This window comes from Melanostigma gelatinosum (genome assembly GCF_949748355.1).
Source record: "Melanostigma gelatinosum genome assembly, chromosome: 9".
In the NCBI taxonomy this organism is placed as follows: Eukaryota; Metazoa; Chordata; class Actinopteri; order Perciformes; family Zoarcidae; genus Melanostigma; species Melanostigma gelatinosum.
This window is the reverse complement of record NC_136642.1, coordinates 2,213,991-2,233,146: the sequence shown is the minus strand read 5'-3', so window position 1 is coordinate 2,233,146 and position 19,156 is coordinate 2,213,991. Positions and strand designations below refer to the sequence as shown.

The following is a 19,156-nucleotide window of genomic DNA, read 5'->3' as shown; positions in this document are numbered from 1 at the left end:
GTCGTGTCTCCCTCCATAGTTTCTTATGTTTATGTATTTCAGTGAGTTACATCATTATAAGATTTTATATTTTACTGCTGGATGTCCAACCTTCCCATTGATGATCTCATGCACGTCAAATAGAAGAAAGATACATGCACACAAGCCACTTCTTCCCCATTGTTTTCAATGTAAACCTTTATTACTATTCCAACTCATTTTTCCATACAAAGGCACATGTGGTGAACACTCATCCGCAGCCATCAGATTGCACAACACAAACAACGCTGCGCACATAAAAACAAGAAAGGCTACATGGAGGCGTGGCTCAATGGATATGTTTAATCTGCATTTAAGAAGAAAAAATGAGATCTTAGTGCAACCGACTTAATTATTTCAGACCACAATTCAGGGTTTTTATGCCCCTGGACTTTTCCTTTTTTTTTGCTGAAGATTAAGAACATAATTTCAAGCTTATCCAGGCAGATAAGTAATTGTCTTGAGCACTGGGATGTGCATGATTATCAAAAGAATACATTTTCTAAATTAGGCCAAGATAGTCTCCCCCTTGAATCAATTGCAAAAAAGCACTGCATAGACATAAGATTGTTTAAAGTAATATGTAAAAGATTTGCATAGATTACCAATCGTAATAAAAAAATTTGCCACTTCCCGAAAATTAATATAGAATGAATTAGGCTGCGATAATACTTTGCTTTATTGCACTTCTGTGTGTGTGTGTGTGTGTGTGTGTGTGTGTGTGTGTGTGTGTGTGTGTGTGTGTGTGTGTGTGTGTGTGTGTGTCAAGGACAGGATATTAAGGCAGTGTTTGAAGCCGATGTATTTGTCATGTCTCTCCTGGCGATGCAGGTTAGCTGCTGTGGACCAAACTGCTGCGTTTTAATGGCGCGGCGTGTTCTGTATACACGCAGCCCATGAGCCGCGCTCAGCTACTTCCTGCTCATCAAACACACTTTGAATATTACACGCGCCGGTCCACGTTTACTCAACACTGTGGCTGCACAGTCGCACCAAAGTCTGTTAAGGCTGCGAATATGAGATTCGATGCATTATGAAACTGAGCTGTGTCGTTTGTCACACACACACACACACGCTCACACACACACACACACACGCACACAAACACACACACACACACGCACACAAACACACACACACACACAAACACGCTCACACACACACACACAAACACGCACACACACACACACACTCACACTCTGACTGTAATATCTGTATTAGCAACGGGAATGTACGCTCCTCAAAAAACATTTTTCTTCATCTTTGAAGCCCAAAAATAAGAATCCAGAGTGAGGATGAAAAAGGGTCTCCAAGCCCCCAAAAAAGAAGATTAAACAGTTGCATAGAGTATAAAGACGACAGCTCACTCCTTCGCCATTGTGTCCGCCGACACACGGAGCCGTCCAATCGCAGTGCAGTATTATTCACTGCTGCCGTGGGTCTCACATTCACGTGTCTGAGTCCTAGCAACTACAACAAAAAACAGGAACCCAACAAAAAACGTGGGCGACGACTCAACAAATGAGACCGACAGTAAGTGAAGCCTATATGTTGGTTGAAGACGCTTGATATTCATGTCTGGTGTTTACATGTACTAAGAATAATAATTACAAAGTGCCACACCCTCAAGAGTCACAACACGGCAGTTCGTTCTCAAGCTGCTGATCGTCTTCCCGCCATAGTCACAGTCCACGAGGCCTTCTCAGCCCGTCCTGCCGGGGTCACACGATGCGTCAGACGATGCGTCAGACGAAAGAGGTGCAGACGAAGCGGCGACGCTTCCAAAGTCACGGGCAGGAATCGTGTGCAGGAATCCGCCGCCGTTCGTCGTGTTTGGTCCCGGCGCGAAAAAGGAGACGTCCCGCCGCTTCAGATCGCAGCTCGGTGCCGACAACATTCACCTGCAAAGAGAAAGATGGCATTAAGATGGGGGCGTCGACTCCTGCGGGTTGGAAAATCAAGTTTACTTTAAAGAATCGGTCACGTTACAAAAAATCTGTAAAAACTTCGTAAATAGAGGTTGTAAAAATGGAAATATTACGTTTTTATCTTTTTAAAGATGTGTGTCGTATATAACTGTGTTATTCTGCACGAAAGACATTTTTTGAGTTCTCTCTACTTCGAGTCATGATTGTGCTGTTTCCATAGAGGAGCAGGACTTTTATATGTTGCGGTGACGAAAAAGTAACAGAGCAAAATGTGACCGAACTGCTTGGGGTTAAACATGAACAATAAGTGACGAGGACATTCCTCGTGTGTCCTAAATCTGGGCCGAAGTAAGAGCAGCTCCATGTACCGGCTGAAGGGATGGCGGGGGGCCAAAGTTGAAAGGCCTTAACAGGAGCCTGGTACGCTACGAGCTGCTCACACAAAGAGAAAGCATGTGACGCACCGTAAGCTAGGTTGGACTTCAAACCCCACTTCTTCTTTTTTTTTCTTTTTTTACATTTTCAAGCAGCTCAGACAAGCAACTTAAGATATTACGGCGAGTCACTGAGTGCAGAGTGAACCGATAACGCAGCCGTCCAGCTTAGCGGCAGAAACCAACAACCACCGTGCTAATTAGCATCGCCTGAGATATGAGCGAGCGGCGCGTTAGCCTTGGCATTTAGCACAACGCCCGTTGTTCAGAGCGGGTGCACTCAGGGCCAGGGAGGGGGGGGGGGGGGTGAGTATAAAAGGCAGTTTTGGGTATTGGTGTCGCTTTGAGTTATTGGCATCATGGTCTTGTTTTGTTGAGAGGACTACAGTGAATAAGCTTGTTAATGGTAAATTTACAGCCCCAGCATGTGGCCTAATAAAACCAGGGGATAGAGGGGATGATGAGAATGATTGCGATTTTGTGTTCGTGTGTGTGTGTGTGAGTGATGAGGAGGACGAGGAAGGGGGAGGTTAGCGAAAGGGAGAGAGACAAGTGGAAGGCGCCGGTAATTAAGAGTCCAAAAGAGTGTGTGAGAGGCGCACAACGCTCAAAGCAAACTTTGAGGCTGGATTCCTCACTTTTTATTTATGCAACCCCCCCCCCCCCTCGTCACTCTCTCCCCTCGCTCTTTACTTGTGTCCCTCATGCTGAATGAATAGCTATCACGGTGCTACGGTGTCCTATCTAGCCCCCCAACAAGCCCTTTCTCTACACCCCCCCCCCCCCCCCCCCCATCCTACACAGCTCTGAATGGGGAGCCGGATTGAGCAAACAGTCAGGCTGTCAGCTCAATAGGAGGTCTGGCCGTGAACTTGAAGTCCTTCCCAGGCCCCCAGCCTCACATTAGTGTGGGAGGGGTTGGTGGAGGTGGTGTTGGGAGGGTGGTTTGGCAGCCAGACTTTTGGGGGGCCCCTACGTGCCAGTGTTGGTGGGGGGACCCCTGCCACAGAGGTTCCCAAGGCTGGTGCTCTTGCTGTAGCAATGGGGGCAGGGTGCCCCAGCTGCCTGCTCCCCTCCCTCTGCAGCACTCAGTCTGGGCAAGGAGGGGTGCTGACGATGGGGTTTGTGCAAACGGGACAGTGTCTGCTCCCCTGCCAGAGCTCTAGACCCTCACACACACACACACACACACACACACACACACACACACACACACACACACACACACACACACACACACACACACACACACACGAACATACAGATCCAGACACAAGCTGCCGGCCGTGCCCCCCCTCCCTCACCTCGACTGGCTCCCGGCCCTCCCAGGCTTCTCATCATCTCATTAGCCAACGCCAGCCACTCCACTGTCTACCGTTTGCATTGTTTTGGGCTCTGCATAATTTACACAGTAAATTGAGAAGGACCCCGGCCCCCTTCACTCAATCCACCACCTGTTTTGCGGAGGCCTGGCAGTGATTAGTGCGCTTCTTTGGGGGTTTGACACAGTTACCACAGCACTTCTCGGGGAAAGCCAAGCGACGTCTTTTTTAAGGCGGCATCATCAAAAATAGAAATGCAGAAAGCTTGCCATGACCTAATTAGAGAAGCGGTCTCACTTGTAGTTTCAGCCGTGTCAATATTGTAAATCAGTGGAGTTAAACACTTAAAAAAAAAAAAAAAAGCGTTGGCTTGTCTCCTTGGACCTTGGATGAAGAGATGCTTTCGTGTGTTTGAGCAACAGTCTCTTTTTCCTCTCCCACCTTGACCCAAAAGTCTGCAGTCCCTCTGTTAGCCCTACGGACTGGCACCCTCCTGTACGTTAGCGTTAGCATTGTCTCTCTGACCTCCACACCAAACAAAAGGAGGTCTCTCTGTTGCGAGCACAATGGCGTGCACTGTTTACCGGCTGCCTTACCTAATCAGGCCCGGCCGACGCTAATTGGTGTTTCGGTTTAAGCGGTTTTCATAAAGTGGTGAGCTCCTCCGTTTGGAATAACACCGCACTATAACGAGCTCGCTCGGGGAGAACAATACTCGACTTGTCTGAGCACCGACTGCCCTCCGACGCTCGCACAAAGAGAGGCTTTCCAGTGCTGAAACTCTGCCTATCGAGGTCCCACTTCTTCTCCATCTCTTCCCTATTATTTCTCTGTCTCTCTCGCCTGTTTCGTGTTGATCTACTGCAGTGCCCCTCGATGAGAACATGATAAGCGAGCGGTTCATGGACATCATCACGTTGCACTCGACAGATGTGCCCACCTTGACATCAATTTAAGGAGTTGAAGAAGAACAGAAGAGGTTTCTCAGAATGACTCTAAAAGTCAGACGTCTGTTCGAGCGACTGCAATAATAATAATTTAAAAACTACCACTTTTGTTTTACGTCTGTGGCCAAAACATAGCTCACAAATCCTCGCGTGTTCTGCTGAGTTATGAAGTGTTGCCTCTGTTGTTGTCCAGAAGGCACGGCTTGCATCGTGTCTCCAAAATGGCAGCCGCCGCCATGTCGGGGCACACACACACACACACACGTGTGTGGGGATGGGCATGAGAATTCCCAAACGTGGAAAGAAAACATGGCGCTTCGGAGGACAGATGCCCACTGAAAGCCTCCTGAGAGAGAGAGGCATTGAGCACAGTGATTTAATGTGAACACACATACAAAACATGCCCCGCCCACATCGACTCTCCCCCCACACCACCATCCCCCCTACCCATCAGCACATCTTGTGAATCGTGCAATTAACAAACACATCCCAGGTGATTAAAAACGGAGGCTATCGCCCGCTGGAGGAAGGGAGCGAACAGGGAGGTGAGGAGGAGGAGAGGATGGAGTGTCGGGGTTGGCGCCGGTGGAAAGACGCGACATGGCGGGCGCTGTGGGTTTTTGGTGTGTTACCTGCACTGACTGGTCTTTCCACTTCCATTTCATGCCAGCGTTGCTCTAAGATGGTGGCGCGGGGCTGCGTCTCGCTGTACAGGAAAAAGGGGGCAGTCTGCTGAGGATGGAGCAGAGGAGGAGGAGGAGGAGGAGGAGGGAAGAGGCGATGCAGAGGAGGGCGAACAGAGAGGGAGGGCAGAATCAAACGAAACCCCTCCTCCTCCTCTTTCTCTGTTTTTCGGTCTCCTTTCTGCCAGCTTTCCTTCAGTGGTGTGGTTGGTAGCCTGCACAGAAAAACGTGGAATAAAAAAAATCAGAGGGCAAGAAGACAAAATGATGGACTATCCATGAAAACGCACTTGTATAGTTCACGGAGGCATATGAATGCAAGCTATGCATGCATGTGAATGCATGTATACACATACACACACACACACACACACACACACACACACACCAACACCTTTTCATGTCTGTTCTCATGGTACAGTCTGCCCCTGAGCATGCAAATGACTTTCATTATGCAAATGCATGCTAATCAGATCCAACCATCTGAGAATCAAGGGTGGGAAAGAAAAAAAAAAAAAAACTCGACACAGAGATTGAATGAAAGAATGAAAGAGAAAAAGGGGACAAGAGAAAAAATCCTTTTGAGTGGCAGGAGGCGGTAAGTTAGGTAAATGCTCTGTGGAGAACAACGCTAGCCCGTTCGGACAAACACGATTACCTCCTTTTATCGCGTCTACGACTTAATTTTTTAAATTTCATTCACCAGGTTTCTTTAATTTACGCGAGGTGTCTGCCTTTCATAGCGAAAGGCTTACCTGTATGTAAACACCACGCCACTTAAATTCAAGGACGGCGATGATGCTCCATGTTCCTGTCACCTCGTTCTTTGCATCCGCAGTTAAGCATCGCTGAAAATAATGCAGCATTTTTTCAGCATTGGTAGAACTGTAAACAGCTGTTCGGCACTGTTTACTCTCGGCAGTTAAGCTAACGTGAATATGCCGGTAAATCCTCATCGAGTGTTATTGTGCAGTTCTTAACAGCTGACTCGAAGCCCGTGCTCTCAATTCTAATACTGTCTCACTGCAGCCAGTCTCATCAATAGGATGCTCTGTATTTGTATCTGTGCAAAATAATAAGCAGGACTAGCTTAAAGCTACTCATTAGGTGGCTAAATGCTAGTAGCACTAACACAGATAGACCACTTTGGATATCGGATGAAAAGGGGTGATCATTTAAATTGCTTGAAATCAGCATCTGTCTTTTCCAAAATCCGTCCCTCGTCTCACACCTGCACATGGAAACCTGCGGAGCCTAAAACCATAGTACAGCACAATGTAGCCAGCTCGCCAGGTTCAATATTCACCAGCAGGTGGAGGTCTACATCGCGCAGGTTTAGCTGCATTGTTCGTGAACCCTATCTATTGAAAGAAATCAACAAAGAAAGCTGACTAATCGGCGAACAGAGCGCGCTCTCTGATTCTGCTAATACTCTGAGCCCCGGCAGAAAGGATCCTCCATTAGCCAGCGGAGGAGGGAGCCAGCTTTTGTCTCTGGGTGTCAGCAGGGGAAGGCTACGTCTGAAATTGGAATAAGGTGGTAAAAACAGGGGTGACTCGGAGTGTGAGAGAGTTGGGGTGGGGAAGCGGGGAGGAGAAGGACTAACAGGGGTGGGGTACCGCTGAATGGTGGCAAACCTCTCCTAATTGGCACTTGACATTTTTTTGCCACTGGCACTGGAGTGGGCCAGCTTTCAAGCCCTCTCTGGATCCTTGTTGGAAAAGTGCCTTATGCAAATATGGCGACTGGGCTCTATTGTGAAGCCTCTGATATTAACAGCTCACGCAACAGTGAAATTGTGTGCTTACTCTGGACTCGTAGGTGTGTGTGAGAGAGAACGAGACAATGGCAGCGGGAGCAGCTTCAGTCTGAACAGACCCTTCATCGGATGCTTTGCCAAGTCATTTCACCAGAATGGGCTTTTTCCTGAGGGCCGAGCCTCTCGGTAAAAGCTTTATTAACGACTGAAGCAAACAAATGCGTGCACTGTTTTCCTCTGGCTCTGAGAGTGTCTGTTTATATACTGCTGAATGGCTCGATTTATTGTGGTTGGGAACACTGAAGGTATGGATAGAAAAGGCTTCACTCGTTTCTCTTTGAAAGACATTTCCCCTCTTAAAACATCACTGTCTCCGTTCTAAATGTGAAAATGTATTCATGCCTCAGCGCCGTGCCGCACTCCCTCTGATATTTCTTTCTTCCTCTGTGTGCCCACATTGTTTATCCTTAACTCGCTCCCTTGGGTGAGCACAGCTCGAGATCTGAAGATATCTGCAGGATCCCTTTTGGAGGCAAAAGTTGGCAAATCACTGGAGAAATGTTGCAGAAGTGAGCTACGTTTTCAAAAGCAGTGAGAAATGATGAAGAGGCCAGTGCTAGACAGCTGGGCCAAACACGCTCTTCTAAATCTGCAAGGTCTGAAGCGTTCTCGACGTCTGAGAGCACAAAGCAAATTTCGTCTTTATCTCCGCACCAACTGAAAACCAACAGGGAGGCAAACAGAGCGACGGGTCAGACAACAGCAGTCAACCCCTGTGTGGTCCGAGCACAGTCAAAGTACACCTGTTACTGCTACATTGCCAAACTTAATCTCCTTTGTCTGGCAAGGCCCATTGACTTTTGCAACTTGGGGGGTGGAAGGGAATGCCGAAAAATAACAGGGTCTGGCCTTCGGGTTTGGCCTTCTGCTTCGGCCCAACAGCGAAGCCATTTTACAAACCCCATTGGTGTGTTCCGTTGAGTAAAAAGAGAGGCAGAGAAAAAAAAGGGGGCAAGAATCACTGGGTCTTATTCAGAAAACTGTCTGGCTGCTCGGACCCGACGGGGGTGAAGGGGAGGCAAAGGGGCGCATTGTCCCTCAGTGACAAGTGGACTAGCTCTATTGACTGTAAAGTCCACTGGTGGGGAGGCGAGTAGGACTCGACCACAATGGCTGTTTTTCTGTTTGACACTTAGAGTCTAAATCTGCTGCTAAGACAAACCCACCTCCCTACTCCGCCTCCTCTTCGCACCCCTCCCTGCCTTCGCGCACTTTCTATTTCCAACTCCGCCATGGGACACAGACCAAAGGCCCTGAGGTGGCTTTTAGGAACTCTCCGATCTCCGTGCCATTTTCGGGGAAGGCAGAAAGCTAAGATAGTCTCTGCTCTGGGGTCCCCAGTGTGAAGTGCTCGTGATATAACTGTGCCACACACAGAGCCAGTACAAAGCATTTTGCACCATGATATGCATCTCCCAGGGTACTGCTTAGGGTATAAACACAATCTGTCCAAGACTTCAGTTCCCATTTAGCTCCAACACTGTAACTGACACACAAAAAAAGGCAGCAAAAAAGAAGGTAACTTATCTTTACACTGCTCAAAACGTGCACCTGTTAAATTCGTAAATGCACCCGGCTCAGACGTGCACGTGCTCGGATATTAGTCAGGCACAAACCTCAGTCTATCATTTTCAGTAACAGATCAAAGCCACGGCATGCTACAAAGTCTACACTGTAATAAAAACAAGCCGGCAGCAGCACAGTAGAAAGGGAACCGGGTACTACTTTCCCCATCCAAGAAGGTGACATCTCCGGCTGTCACTTCCCGTCAAGGCCCTCGTTCCTCTCTCTTACTGAGCTGAGCCCAGAGCTCAAATGTCACACTCAGCACCTGCAATGCAGCAGACAGGCAGACACAACTGCAGGGCTCGAAGAAATTGACATCGCGAGGTGAGGTTGCCACGCAAGCTTTTAGGGAATTTCACTTTGGCGCTGCACAACTGCTTCGACTTTGTACCATGTCAAGCTGAACATAGCCAAACTCCAGGGTTGATGCTTTAGCCGAGCCATGTTGAGACAGCAAACCGCCATGTGGAATATGTATTACAATTGGAGTTCACCGCTTAGCCGTGTAGCTCCAAAGCCTTGAGACCTTGGGGACAATCCTTAACGGTCTCTCTCAGCAGGAGCGACCCTCTAGCTTTGATGGGCAGGAAAGAAATCACACCTTCAATCAGCCATCAGAGGCCTTGAGGTTGGAGATCTGATTGACCAATTACTCCTCACCATGAGCTCCGGCAAAGAACCTTAGGGCTGAGATTGTTCTCTTCTCGCTCATGGATCTCGTCACCGGGGGAACTTTCTGCTTGATTGCCCCTGGACCACCCCCCTCCCCTCTGGAGCCTTGCAAGCCCCTCTGGAGCCTTGCAAGCACACACAGCATTGAGTGAGATCCCATCGGGGCCTTTTCCACATGGTAGCACCTCACGCAATGGAGGCTTTGCCACGGCCCATTCACAACGAAGCCAACTGTCACGTCAAATCAAACAACGGCCAGGACCCCAAAGCAAACATCTTTTCATGCAAAAGGGAGAAAAGAGTAGGTGGGAAGGAGAAAAAACTTAACTTAACAAAACTGGCCTCAAACTAATTCTTGTCTGTTCGCTGAGCCCGGATTAACTCGGAGGGAGCATTCTTAACTCACACAATCCCGTCCAAGTTGGAACATATGTATAATTCATAGCTCCGTATGTGGCTCCTGTGATATAAAAGGCCAACGATTCTTCTCATATTGCATGTTCTCTTAATGCCAAAGATGCAACCCGGCAAAGCTGAAATTCATGTGAATAAAGCATTGACCAAACTGGCTAGCAAAAACTGATTAGCTAACAGCGACTTGTTAAACGACTTGTCAAAGTCTTTGGTGAATCAGTGTGGGTCCTTTTCAGCGATGCCCCGTCACTCCCAGCCATGTGATACTAAGCCCCTGCATGCAGCCCCCCACACAGAAGGATCATGGGGCTTATTAGATTAAAAGTGATCCTGTTGCACCAACCGTACTGCTATGGATCACTGCCACTGGCTGCAGGGAGCTGTACGCAATATGTACGGCAATGTGCCATTTATTTCTACCTGCCTCCCAACCATAGCCTTACATTTCTAAATGTCGATGGATCGAAACGGCAAAAACAGACAGTCTCACAGTAAAGTTATTAAAAGGCCATGTGGACCTATATCCACTCTCTCACACACACACACACACACACACACACACACACACACACACACACACACACACACACACACAACTAGCAACCTACCTTTTGCAGCATTCGGGTCCCAACTCCTTTTAAATGTCGTCCATTTTCTTCATTTTCTTGCAGTTCTTGTCGCAGTTTGTGCTTTTTTTGGAGGGAAGCGCGTTTTGGGGTCTTGATGCCTTTTCAGGAGTGTAATGGGATTCTTGTTACTTTCGGTTATCTAGCTTTATGAAGAATGTACATCACTCATACAGCTAGATAACCAAAGATAACAACCAACCCCTAAGGCTACCCATCCTCTCAAGCCGCGGGCGTAGTGACATGGCCGAAGTTCTGACCTGCAAGCAAAGAAGAAAGTTGGTGATACAAACATAATTACATCTCTTTTAATTTGACCACAGACTAACTTGGTAAAATGTTATAAGTAATGTAAATAATCAGCAATGTCTAGAAATCCCCCGAAAAGAAAACAGCAGTTGACGCCAACTCTGAACAAAGACGTTACTCTTCTGCCGATGTTTTTTTTCCCCCTCACTCAACCTACAGCGGCCCTTAAATGTCCTGACCCCTTCATTTTGTGACGTCACCACGTGGCCCCTCACCCCGCCTCAAACCGCCTCGGCCAATCGGAAGCCTCCCTTTGTGTACAGAAAGCTTTGATTGGTCCGTAAGTAAGGCCTCTATACCAAAAACTCCACAAAGTCAAACAATTAGCGAGAGGCACCAATAAAAAACAAATGCCTGACTGGTTTGGCGTCTTCCGTCAAACCAGTCCAAACCGGCTATGCCCCCCCCCCCCCCACCCCCCCACCGCCGCAGCCCAAATGCATTTTTTAATTAAAAGATCCCGGCTGTTTGACTACAAAGGAAACTGGTTTGTCTTCATTTACATTATCTGATGCCAAAGAAGCCGGGCCTGCGCTCAAGGGTTGGCACCAAAGCGAAGATAGAGGGGTTTAAAACGCACATAAACACCTTATAATATACAGAAACAGTGATGTAATGCAAACACGCACCCACCCAGACGTACAGGAGCGGGAAGCACATGTCATAGACGTATCCTTTCACGCCCACGTGTGTCCACAGAAATACAGAAAAAATAAAGCAAAACGCACGCAAAGCTCTGTCTCACATGTTCGGGTAGAGACAATGCTGCAGCACACACTCCTCTCACACGCTGTGGTGGCACATGGCACAAGGCCCCCTTCCAATTAAAGCTGCTCTGTGTGCCCAGATCCCTGTTGTGGCAGGCTCCTCCCCCACCAACACCAACGCCAAGTAAAGCTCGACTGACTGGGAGCAGAGGGGCGAGATGGAGAGATACTGAGGGAGAATGAGAGAGAGGGTGGGGGGGGGGGGTGCACAGAATACTCTCGCCCCTCCATCACAAATCTGAACAATCAAACTACAAGACTTGACTGGCAACATGCAGGCGTTAGCAGAGACGGCTACATCCCCGTTAGCAAACAGCCAATCCCTCTGGCATTGTTCTCCCTCCAGGTTACACTGAGCACCTGCTTTTCTTCTTCTACTCTCTGAATCTGCGTAGTGTTTTAAAAAGAAAGGTGTTTTGTTGCCCGTTCAGAAGGCTGTCGCATTAACACCGATCTTCGTCAAGGTGCTTTGTTTCAATCCACAAGGACAAAGTGAGGCCCTTCGAGAGCAGAATGCTACAGCACTGGATCACACACACACACACACACACACACACACACACACACACACACACACACACGTAGCTAATGTGCAAACTTTCACATGTTTAGATACATAATTGCAGACGATTTAAGAAAGCAGGCTTACAAATGCACACACACACACACACACACACTCACACATTTGTGCAGCTGCAGTCATGAATTTAAAAAAAATTCTTCCTTAAATGTTTCCTTCATAAATATCTGTTAGATGGAATTGTAGTTCTTTTTTTTAAAAGACAAAATAGGAAAATACCTTAATTGCCTTATTTACATAATGGGTTCATGAATATTTGTAATAGTATTTTAAGGTACATTAATAACTTGAAACATTTTGAAAAATCCAATATTTGTTTTATTTGACAATCGTTAAAAAACGTGTTTCTAATTTACTTTTTCCTAATAAAAACCTCATCAATCACTTTGGTGTTGAAACTCATCAGTAATTCATCACAATATTATTTTAAACGGGAATGATGCAATATTCACATTAAGATGTCTAATCGCTGCAGACTGTTGCTGTGAGCTTTATGACTCGTTTTTTGTTTTTTCAGATCAGATGTATTTTCACGATTTCCAAGCTGGATAAAGATAATTACATGCAGATTGCACTTATTCCCCCCATTATCATTAATAGTCCCTTCATTTAACACTGCTTTCAACAATCGTCTTCTGGGTTTATAACCCCACAGTGTTCGCTTTTCACGATACATTTCACCCGAGGAATTATTCACACTGTGACTTCAGAAAATTAAGCATGTGGAGATTTTAAAGTGTCTCTGATCTGCAAAAGTTTAAACCAAAAGAGCCTCACGGTGTCACACTCAGCCGCCTCTTTTCTCCAACTCACCTCAGCTCAGATACAATCCAAACACACATTCAAAGCATCAGTCGAGCTCATTGTTCTTTCTCTCCAAACCATCATCAGGCTGTGCTATTGGCCAAAACGTGCGTGACGTCAACAAATCCGGCGCCTCTAATTGGAAATAATTACAGCGAAGGTACAGAGCTGATTAGCAAAAAAAAATCCTATTATGAAGTCGCGTTGGTTATCATCTGATTATAACCACGTGGTAAAAAAAAACCCAAAAACATTTAATCTCATGCCATTTTATGAAACAGATTGAATTATCAGCTTGAATGCTGCGTTTTGAGGCAAGAAAAGCAATTACGCACGAGTTTTACGCACGAGAGAAAGTATTTTACGCACGTCAAAGCGATATTTAAAGGTGGATAAGTGTGTTTTTGAAATAACCAGAATGGAGGAAGAACAGTGAGGTGACTGTGTAGGCCTGTGTGCGGACACACTGTGAGTCTGATGAACACAAACACACACACACGCACACACACACTTTGAGTGTTCACGGCCACACTGAAGTGGGTGGAGCTAATTAGCTGAAAATGACGATTTGTCGAAATCACGTAATACATTTTCCACACGTCCTGTGTGTAAAAATACTGAAGCTACTGAACATCCCTGATATGGTATGAATTTTATGAAATAATTGCATGATGTTTGGCATTGCGTTGTGTTGATCTGTGGCTGTTTTCACGTCTTTAAATCATCATGTTTTTACACATTATAATTACTCTTCTGCCGTAAAATCCGAACCTTATGTTTAACTGTATTAGCTGAACAACTATGCACCTCCATCATATATCATGTAGTTATTATTTCTTGAAATATAAATTGTGTTATTTCCTCAAACTTCCCAAAATATCCGACGTGACTACGGAAGCCTGCGTGAGATGCGAGTGACGGTGGGAGCTGATTACCTATACAGTAAGCCACGTGTTGTCGGGCCGCTGAATGTCTCTCCAGGGATCCCTGGAAAAAAGAGACCATCGTTTTATTCTTTAAATGGACTGCACAGCGCGGAGGAGCAAAGTTCCTCCTTTTTTACATCCTGCAGCCTTCTTTTGAACAGTGGAGACAATCAGCAAGGGGAAAGTGTTTGTTTTTTCTTTCTTCAAAGTCAGTGACGATGGGCGTAAAGAGGGTGCAGACCTCAAGTTGCACATTTTTTAAAACTGCACACGATTTATTTTCCTAGAGTTGAGGATTGTCACAATAACAAAAACGCACAACATACAGCTGTCAGTGATGATCCCTCTTTAAGCACACTGCAATGGCACACACGGCGTTGGCTCCGTGTGTGTGTGTGTGTGTGTGTGTGTGTGTGTGTGTGTGTGTGTGTGTGTGGTGCAACTAGTTCAACAGATAACATTAAATTGTTTATTTTTGTCATTACAATTTTGAAAGGTAATAAAATCATGATTTTGATTTTGCAACCGCTCTTTTCCTTTTCTACCCCCCCCCCCCCCCTCTCCTCTGCATTGACCCTCTGCACAATATTACTCTCATGTTTATCATGTGAAACGTTGCATAATCCTAGTTTATGTTTTTTGTTGCTTCAACCCTCCTCCCCCCAAAAAAAGCTCCACGGACCCGGTTTACTCTCCACCCGGTGTGTCCCGTGGGGCGCACGTGTTTCTCGGCACAGGCTCCGTACTCGGTGCACACGTGTGGACTGGATACTTGGCCTTGTGGATCCGCCCAGCTCTGGGTGTGAACACCACCACTTTGTTTTATTACGCATGCATTGCCGGCCTGTCTGCTGGTAATCCTCCATATCTGAGCAGAGTCCTGCAAGGGCTTAACTTGGACACACAAAACAGGGGGGCTTCTCTCTTGGTCCCCAGACCCTGATCGTGTCGTATCGGGTGGGTGTTTTTTGGGAGCAGAGCCGAGCCGCAGGAGTGACCCTGCTGGGTGCCTGGAGGTGTGTGAGGAATGATATCAGAGCTGCCTTTTGGCCTCTGTGGCTCCCCGTGGATGGCGCACACGAAAGCCCGTGCAACAATGCGTCATTGAGCATTGAGCGTTCTCCCTCAAAGCGGAGTCCAAACCACGTCTGATAATTACAAGTTGCTCTCTCGCTGATGCGTTTCATCATCTAACCAGACGAGCCGGTTTGTTTGGCTCATCTGTGACCTTTCGCTGGGGCCCGGGCTCCGTCCGGCCACCCCTCCACGAGAGAATGAATGAACTGGAAACAATCTGTCTTTAAAGCCTTTTCATGCAGTTTGAAAATAGAACGTTAAATAGCAGACAAAACGTGCATATTGTGTGTTTCCACCTCGTATGCTCTGCCACCAGCTGCCACTCTGAATGAAACATCACCTCCAGCTTTACGCTCATCAGAGCATCAAGACGGGAATAAAACAGATGCCGAAATAAGAACATTTCGAGCTGCTGCTCAAACACTCATCGCCCATATTCGCCCGCTGGTTGCCACAGACACGCATCCCGCTCCGTTATGTGTGCAGTTTTTCTTCCGTTTATTTAGCCCATATTCGGCACCTTGCCTTCGCACCCCCCCCCCCCCCCATTCCCATTGAAGAAGAAATAACAGGCTTATACCTCGTATACTCACACCGTCGTCTGCGAGTCGCTGCAGCGTCCGCGAGAAGCGAGCAGCTCGGGAGATGGAGACCGACTGAGCCGCCGGAGGCTGGACCGCTCCGTCTTCATGGCTGCGGCTGTGCGCCGTGACGTCTCTCTGGCTCCATCCATTCAGCTTCCCCCGGACGGGTTTCCCCCCCCCCCCCTGTTTTTTTATTATCGTCCCCATTATTTCCCGCGGAGGTGGAGCTCGCCTCTCTCACTCTCCCCCCCTCGTCTCTCCCCCTCCTTTCCGCGCCGTCCCCCTCGCACTCGCCATTCCCTCGCCGTCAGATGCAATATGAACTTAAAACATGCCTGCTCTAAAAACATATACTGCCACGAAGACCCTCCCCTTCATGACACGATGCAGGTTTTTTTTGTCTCCACCCTCTGAGATGAAAAGCAGACGTGGTCGTGAATAAGCACGGATGCTCTAATGGGAACTAATAATCGGAATGTTGAATTTCTTTTGGTTTTGATTTCATATTCATGACTAAATAAAACAGAACTGTCATAATATTGGCATCCACCCTCATACAGCGTTGAATCTGATGGCCAGTTTCTTAATTAACTCCGTAATTACGCACCAAATGCGCCTCTCAGCATCCTCACTGTTGTGCGACCATTTGGGGTTTTTCACTTATCAAGTGTGTCTTTTTTTGAGCCGCGTTTTGGGCCCATGTGGGATTATGAAAAGAAAAAAAAAGTTTCGTGTAATCTTGTCTGGCTACTAGTATTCGTTTGACACAAAGCCCCCGGCGGAGACTGCGGCCTCTGCTCATGCGTCTGGATCAAGTGCGCACATCCACTATCCTCATTGTCTTGCGTCTTTTGATACAGAGGAGTCCAGGAATGTGACCGGGGGGGGGGGGGGGGCACCGTGCAAATCAGCTTTCACCGCCGAGCCCAGAGCCCTGCAGACAAGAACCAAGGAAAAAAGTGGTCTGGGTCACTTGATTATCATAATAATCAGATCGCGGGGATAAAAATCTCCTTTGAATAAATTACCGGTTCAATAGGAGGCGCGACTGCCAAAGAGACAACTTTGTCAGCCCCCGGTTTGTTTCTCTCTGCCACTAATGTCCCGGGCTCCCCCCTTTTTTTTCTTTCTTTCTCTCCAAATTTTGGACGCTTTCCTGGAGATCAAGCGCGTAAATAAGGCTACTGTTTCTCTCCTCCCCTCCCCTCCTCTCGCCCCGCGCAGATGCCGGGTTACCAGTCCGGGCAGGCAGGCAGGCAGGCTCGAGCTCCTCTTGGGAAAGGCGGATGTGGTTGGTGGGGGCTAAAGACCGGGGCACAATAGGCTGGTGTACACCATCCAGCCCCCCCCCACCCCCCCCCCCTCTCTCATTCCGTCGGCTGCATGGGAACCCGGGCACCGAGGTGGACCAGGGGCCGCTCGGCAATTGTGGTGGCACATCCCAAGTCCATTAGCACCTATCAGGCGTGTTTCCTGCAGCCCCCCCCCCCACCTCCTCCTCCTCCTCCTCCTCCTCCTCCTCCATCCACTTCACTCCGCACAAGCCCGAGATTCAAACCCAGCTCACACGTTGCTGGAGGAAACCTTTTCACCGGAATGCAGCTGAATGGTGATGCAGGTCGAACATGGATGCAGAATGATGCAACTTCATGAACTGTGTTATTCACGTTAATATTGCATATAACTAACAGCAAGCTTAATTATGACTCCAACCATAACTTATTAAAGAATAACTGAAACAGCAGTTTATTATGTTCCTAATTCAAACTGTTATGAACGTATTTGTAGCAGTGGTGGTTTTCACTCAAATTAGAAAGAAAACAATATCATCAAATACTTTACATAATTGTGTTAATGTAAAGTGATCAGCTGGGGAAGTTTCATGGTGATATTTACGAGTTAAATCTTGAGAGTTAATAAAACTAACTTCTCTCTTCATGATTCATTCAGTGAGCAGCTCAAACTAGTGAAGCTGCTTTCAAACTGACGGCTAGTTTAATCTGCAACAATGCATCATATTTTGTTCAATGAACATATGTTTTGTATATAAAACCATAATATGCATCGTCATTTTGGGGGCGACCGTGGGGGCCGACTGGGACGCGTCACGTGTCGAAGTGTACCTGAGCAACACGCTGAACCCCTCACGGCCCCCCGGCTCTGCTGCTGATATACAATGAGATGAACGCACGTGACATATTTCCCAAAACATACATATTCAAAGCAAAATGTTTGAGAAGTATAGTGACACAAAAGCACTGTCCTGTCCCTACAAATTCAGAATTTTTTATAATTTTTTCCGGCCTTGAAAAAGATAAATAACTAAAAGATGTTTTCTTTTTCTTTTACCAGCCTGTGACTCAAATGTGTGGCAGCAGCTTCCTGTCCTGCTCGTGTCTCTGAAGCAGCAGCACGATGCGTTCACAGACCTCTCAGTGAGAGAGGAGGAGCAGAGAGGAGGAGCAGAGAGGAGGAGAGAGGAGCAGCAGAGAGGAGCAGCAGAGAGGAGGAGGAGAGAGGAGGAGCAGAGAGAACGAGCAGAGAGGAGGAGCAGAGAGGAGGAGCAGAGAGGAGGAGCAGAGAGGAGCAGCAGAGAGGAGGAGAAGCAGAGAGGACGAGCAGAGAGGAGAGAGGAGGAGAGAGGAGGAGCAGAGAGGAGGAGCAGAGAGGAGGAGCAGAGAGGAGAAGCAGAGAGGAGAAGCAGAGAGGAGGAGAGAGGAGGAGCAGAGAGAGGAGGAGCAGAGAGGAGGAGAGAGGGAGGAGCAGAGAGGAGGAGCAGAGAGGAGGAGCAGAGAAGGAGCAGAGAGGAGGAGCAGAGAGGAGGAGAGAGGAGGAGCAGAGAGGAGGAGCTAAAGGAGGAGCAGAGGATAAAACAATACATGTTTCTGCACAGACAAACAGAAGAGGTCTGAAGCTCTTCACAGCGTCACATTTTATTCCACTTTTTGATGCTGATGTGTTTCATTTCACTCATTTAACTCAATGAGCTTTGCACATCTTCATCTTTAGAACGATGAAGATGAAGATGCAGGCAGGCAGGAAAAATCCTGCAGGGACTGCACAGTCAAGTTGAACACGCACTCGGCTCGTCACCAGACAAAGAGACGCCGCTCCCGGCACATCTTTACCTTCATGTTGTCACAGATTCACCCTTTAGTTTTTAGAATTTCACACATAAATCTGGACTCTTTCAGATCGAGCTACCCGTTTGATCAGCAGGTGAACCGCTCCGGCTCCTGTAGTCACATCAGCACTCTGCTCCACCGTCTCCCAGTACCACATCCCAGTAGCACAGTGTCTCCATGCACCAGTGTCCCCATGCACCAGTGTCCCCATGCACCAGTGTCCCCATGCACCAGTGTCTCCATGCACCAGTGTCTCCATGCACCAGTGTCTCCATGCACCAGTGTCCCCATGCACCAGTGTCTCCATGCACCAGTGTCTCCATGCACCAGTGTCTCCATGCACCAGTGTCCCCATGCACCAGTGTCCCCATGCACCAGTGTCTCCATGCACCAGTGTCCCCATGCACCAGTGTCCTCCATGCACCAGTGTCTCCATGCACCAGTGTCCCCATGCACCAGTGTCCCCATGCACCAGTGTCTCCATGCACCAGTGTCCCCATGCACCAGTGTCCCCATGCACCAGTGTCCCCATGCACCAGTGGTCCCCATGCACCA

The 19,156-nt window shown here is 47.7% G+C and overlaps 1 long non-coding RNA gene across 1 annotated transcript; it reads right to left on the bottom strand.

Moving 5' to 3' along the window:
- Positions 1–226: 226 nt before the first annotated feature.
- Positions 227–10,550, bottom strand: LOC306782519. Its single transcript, XR_013772274.1, has 3 exons — positions 10,412–10,550; positions 5,282–5,547; positions 227–1,919 (listed from the first exon to the last, which is right to left on the bottom strand). It is a non-coding gene; the product is annotated as an uncharacterized lncRNA (long non-coding RNA).
- Between the last annotated feature and the right edge of the window lie 8,606 nt (positions 10,551–19,156).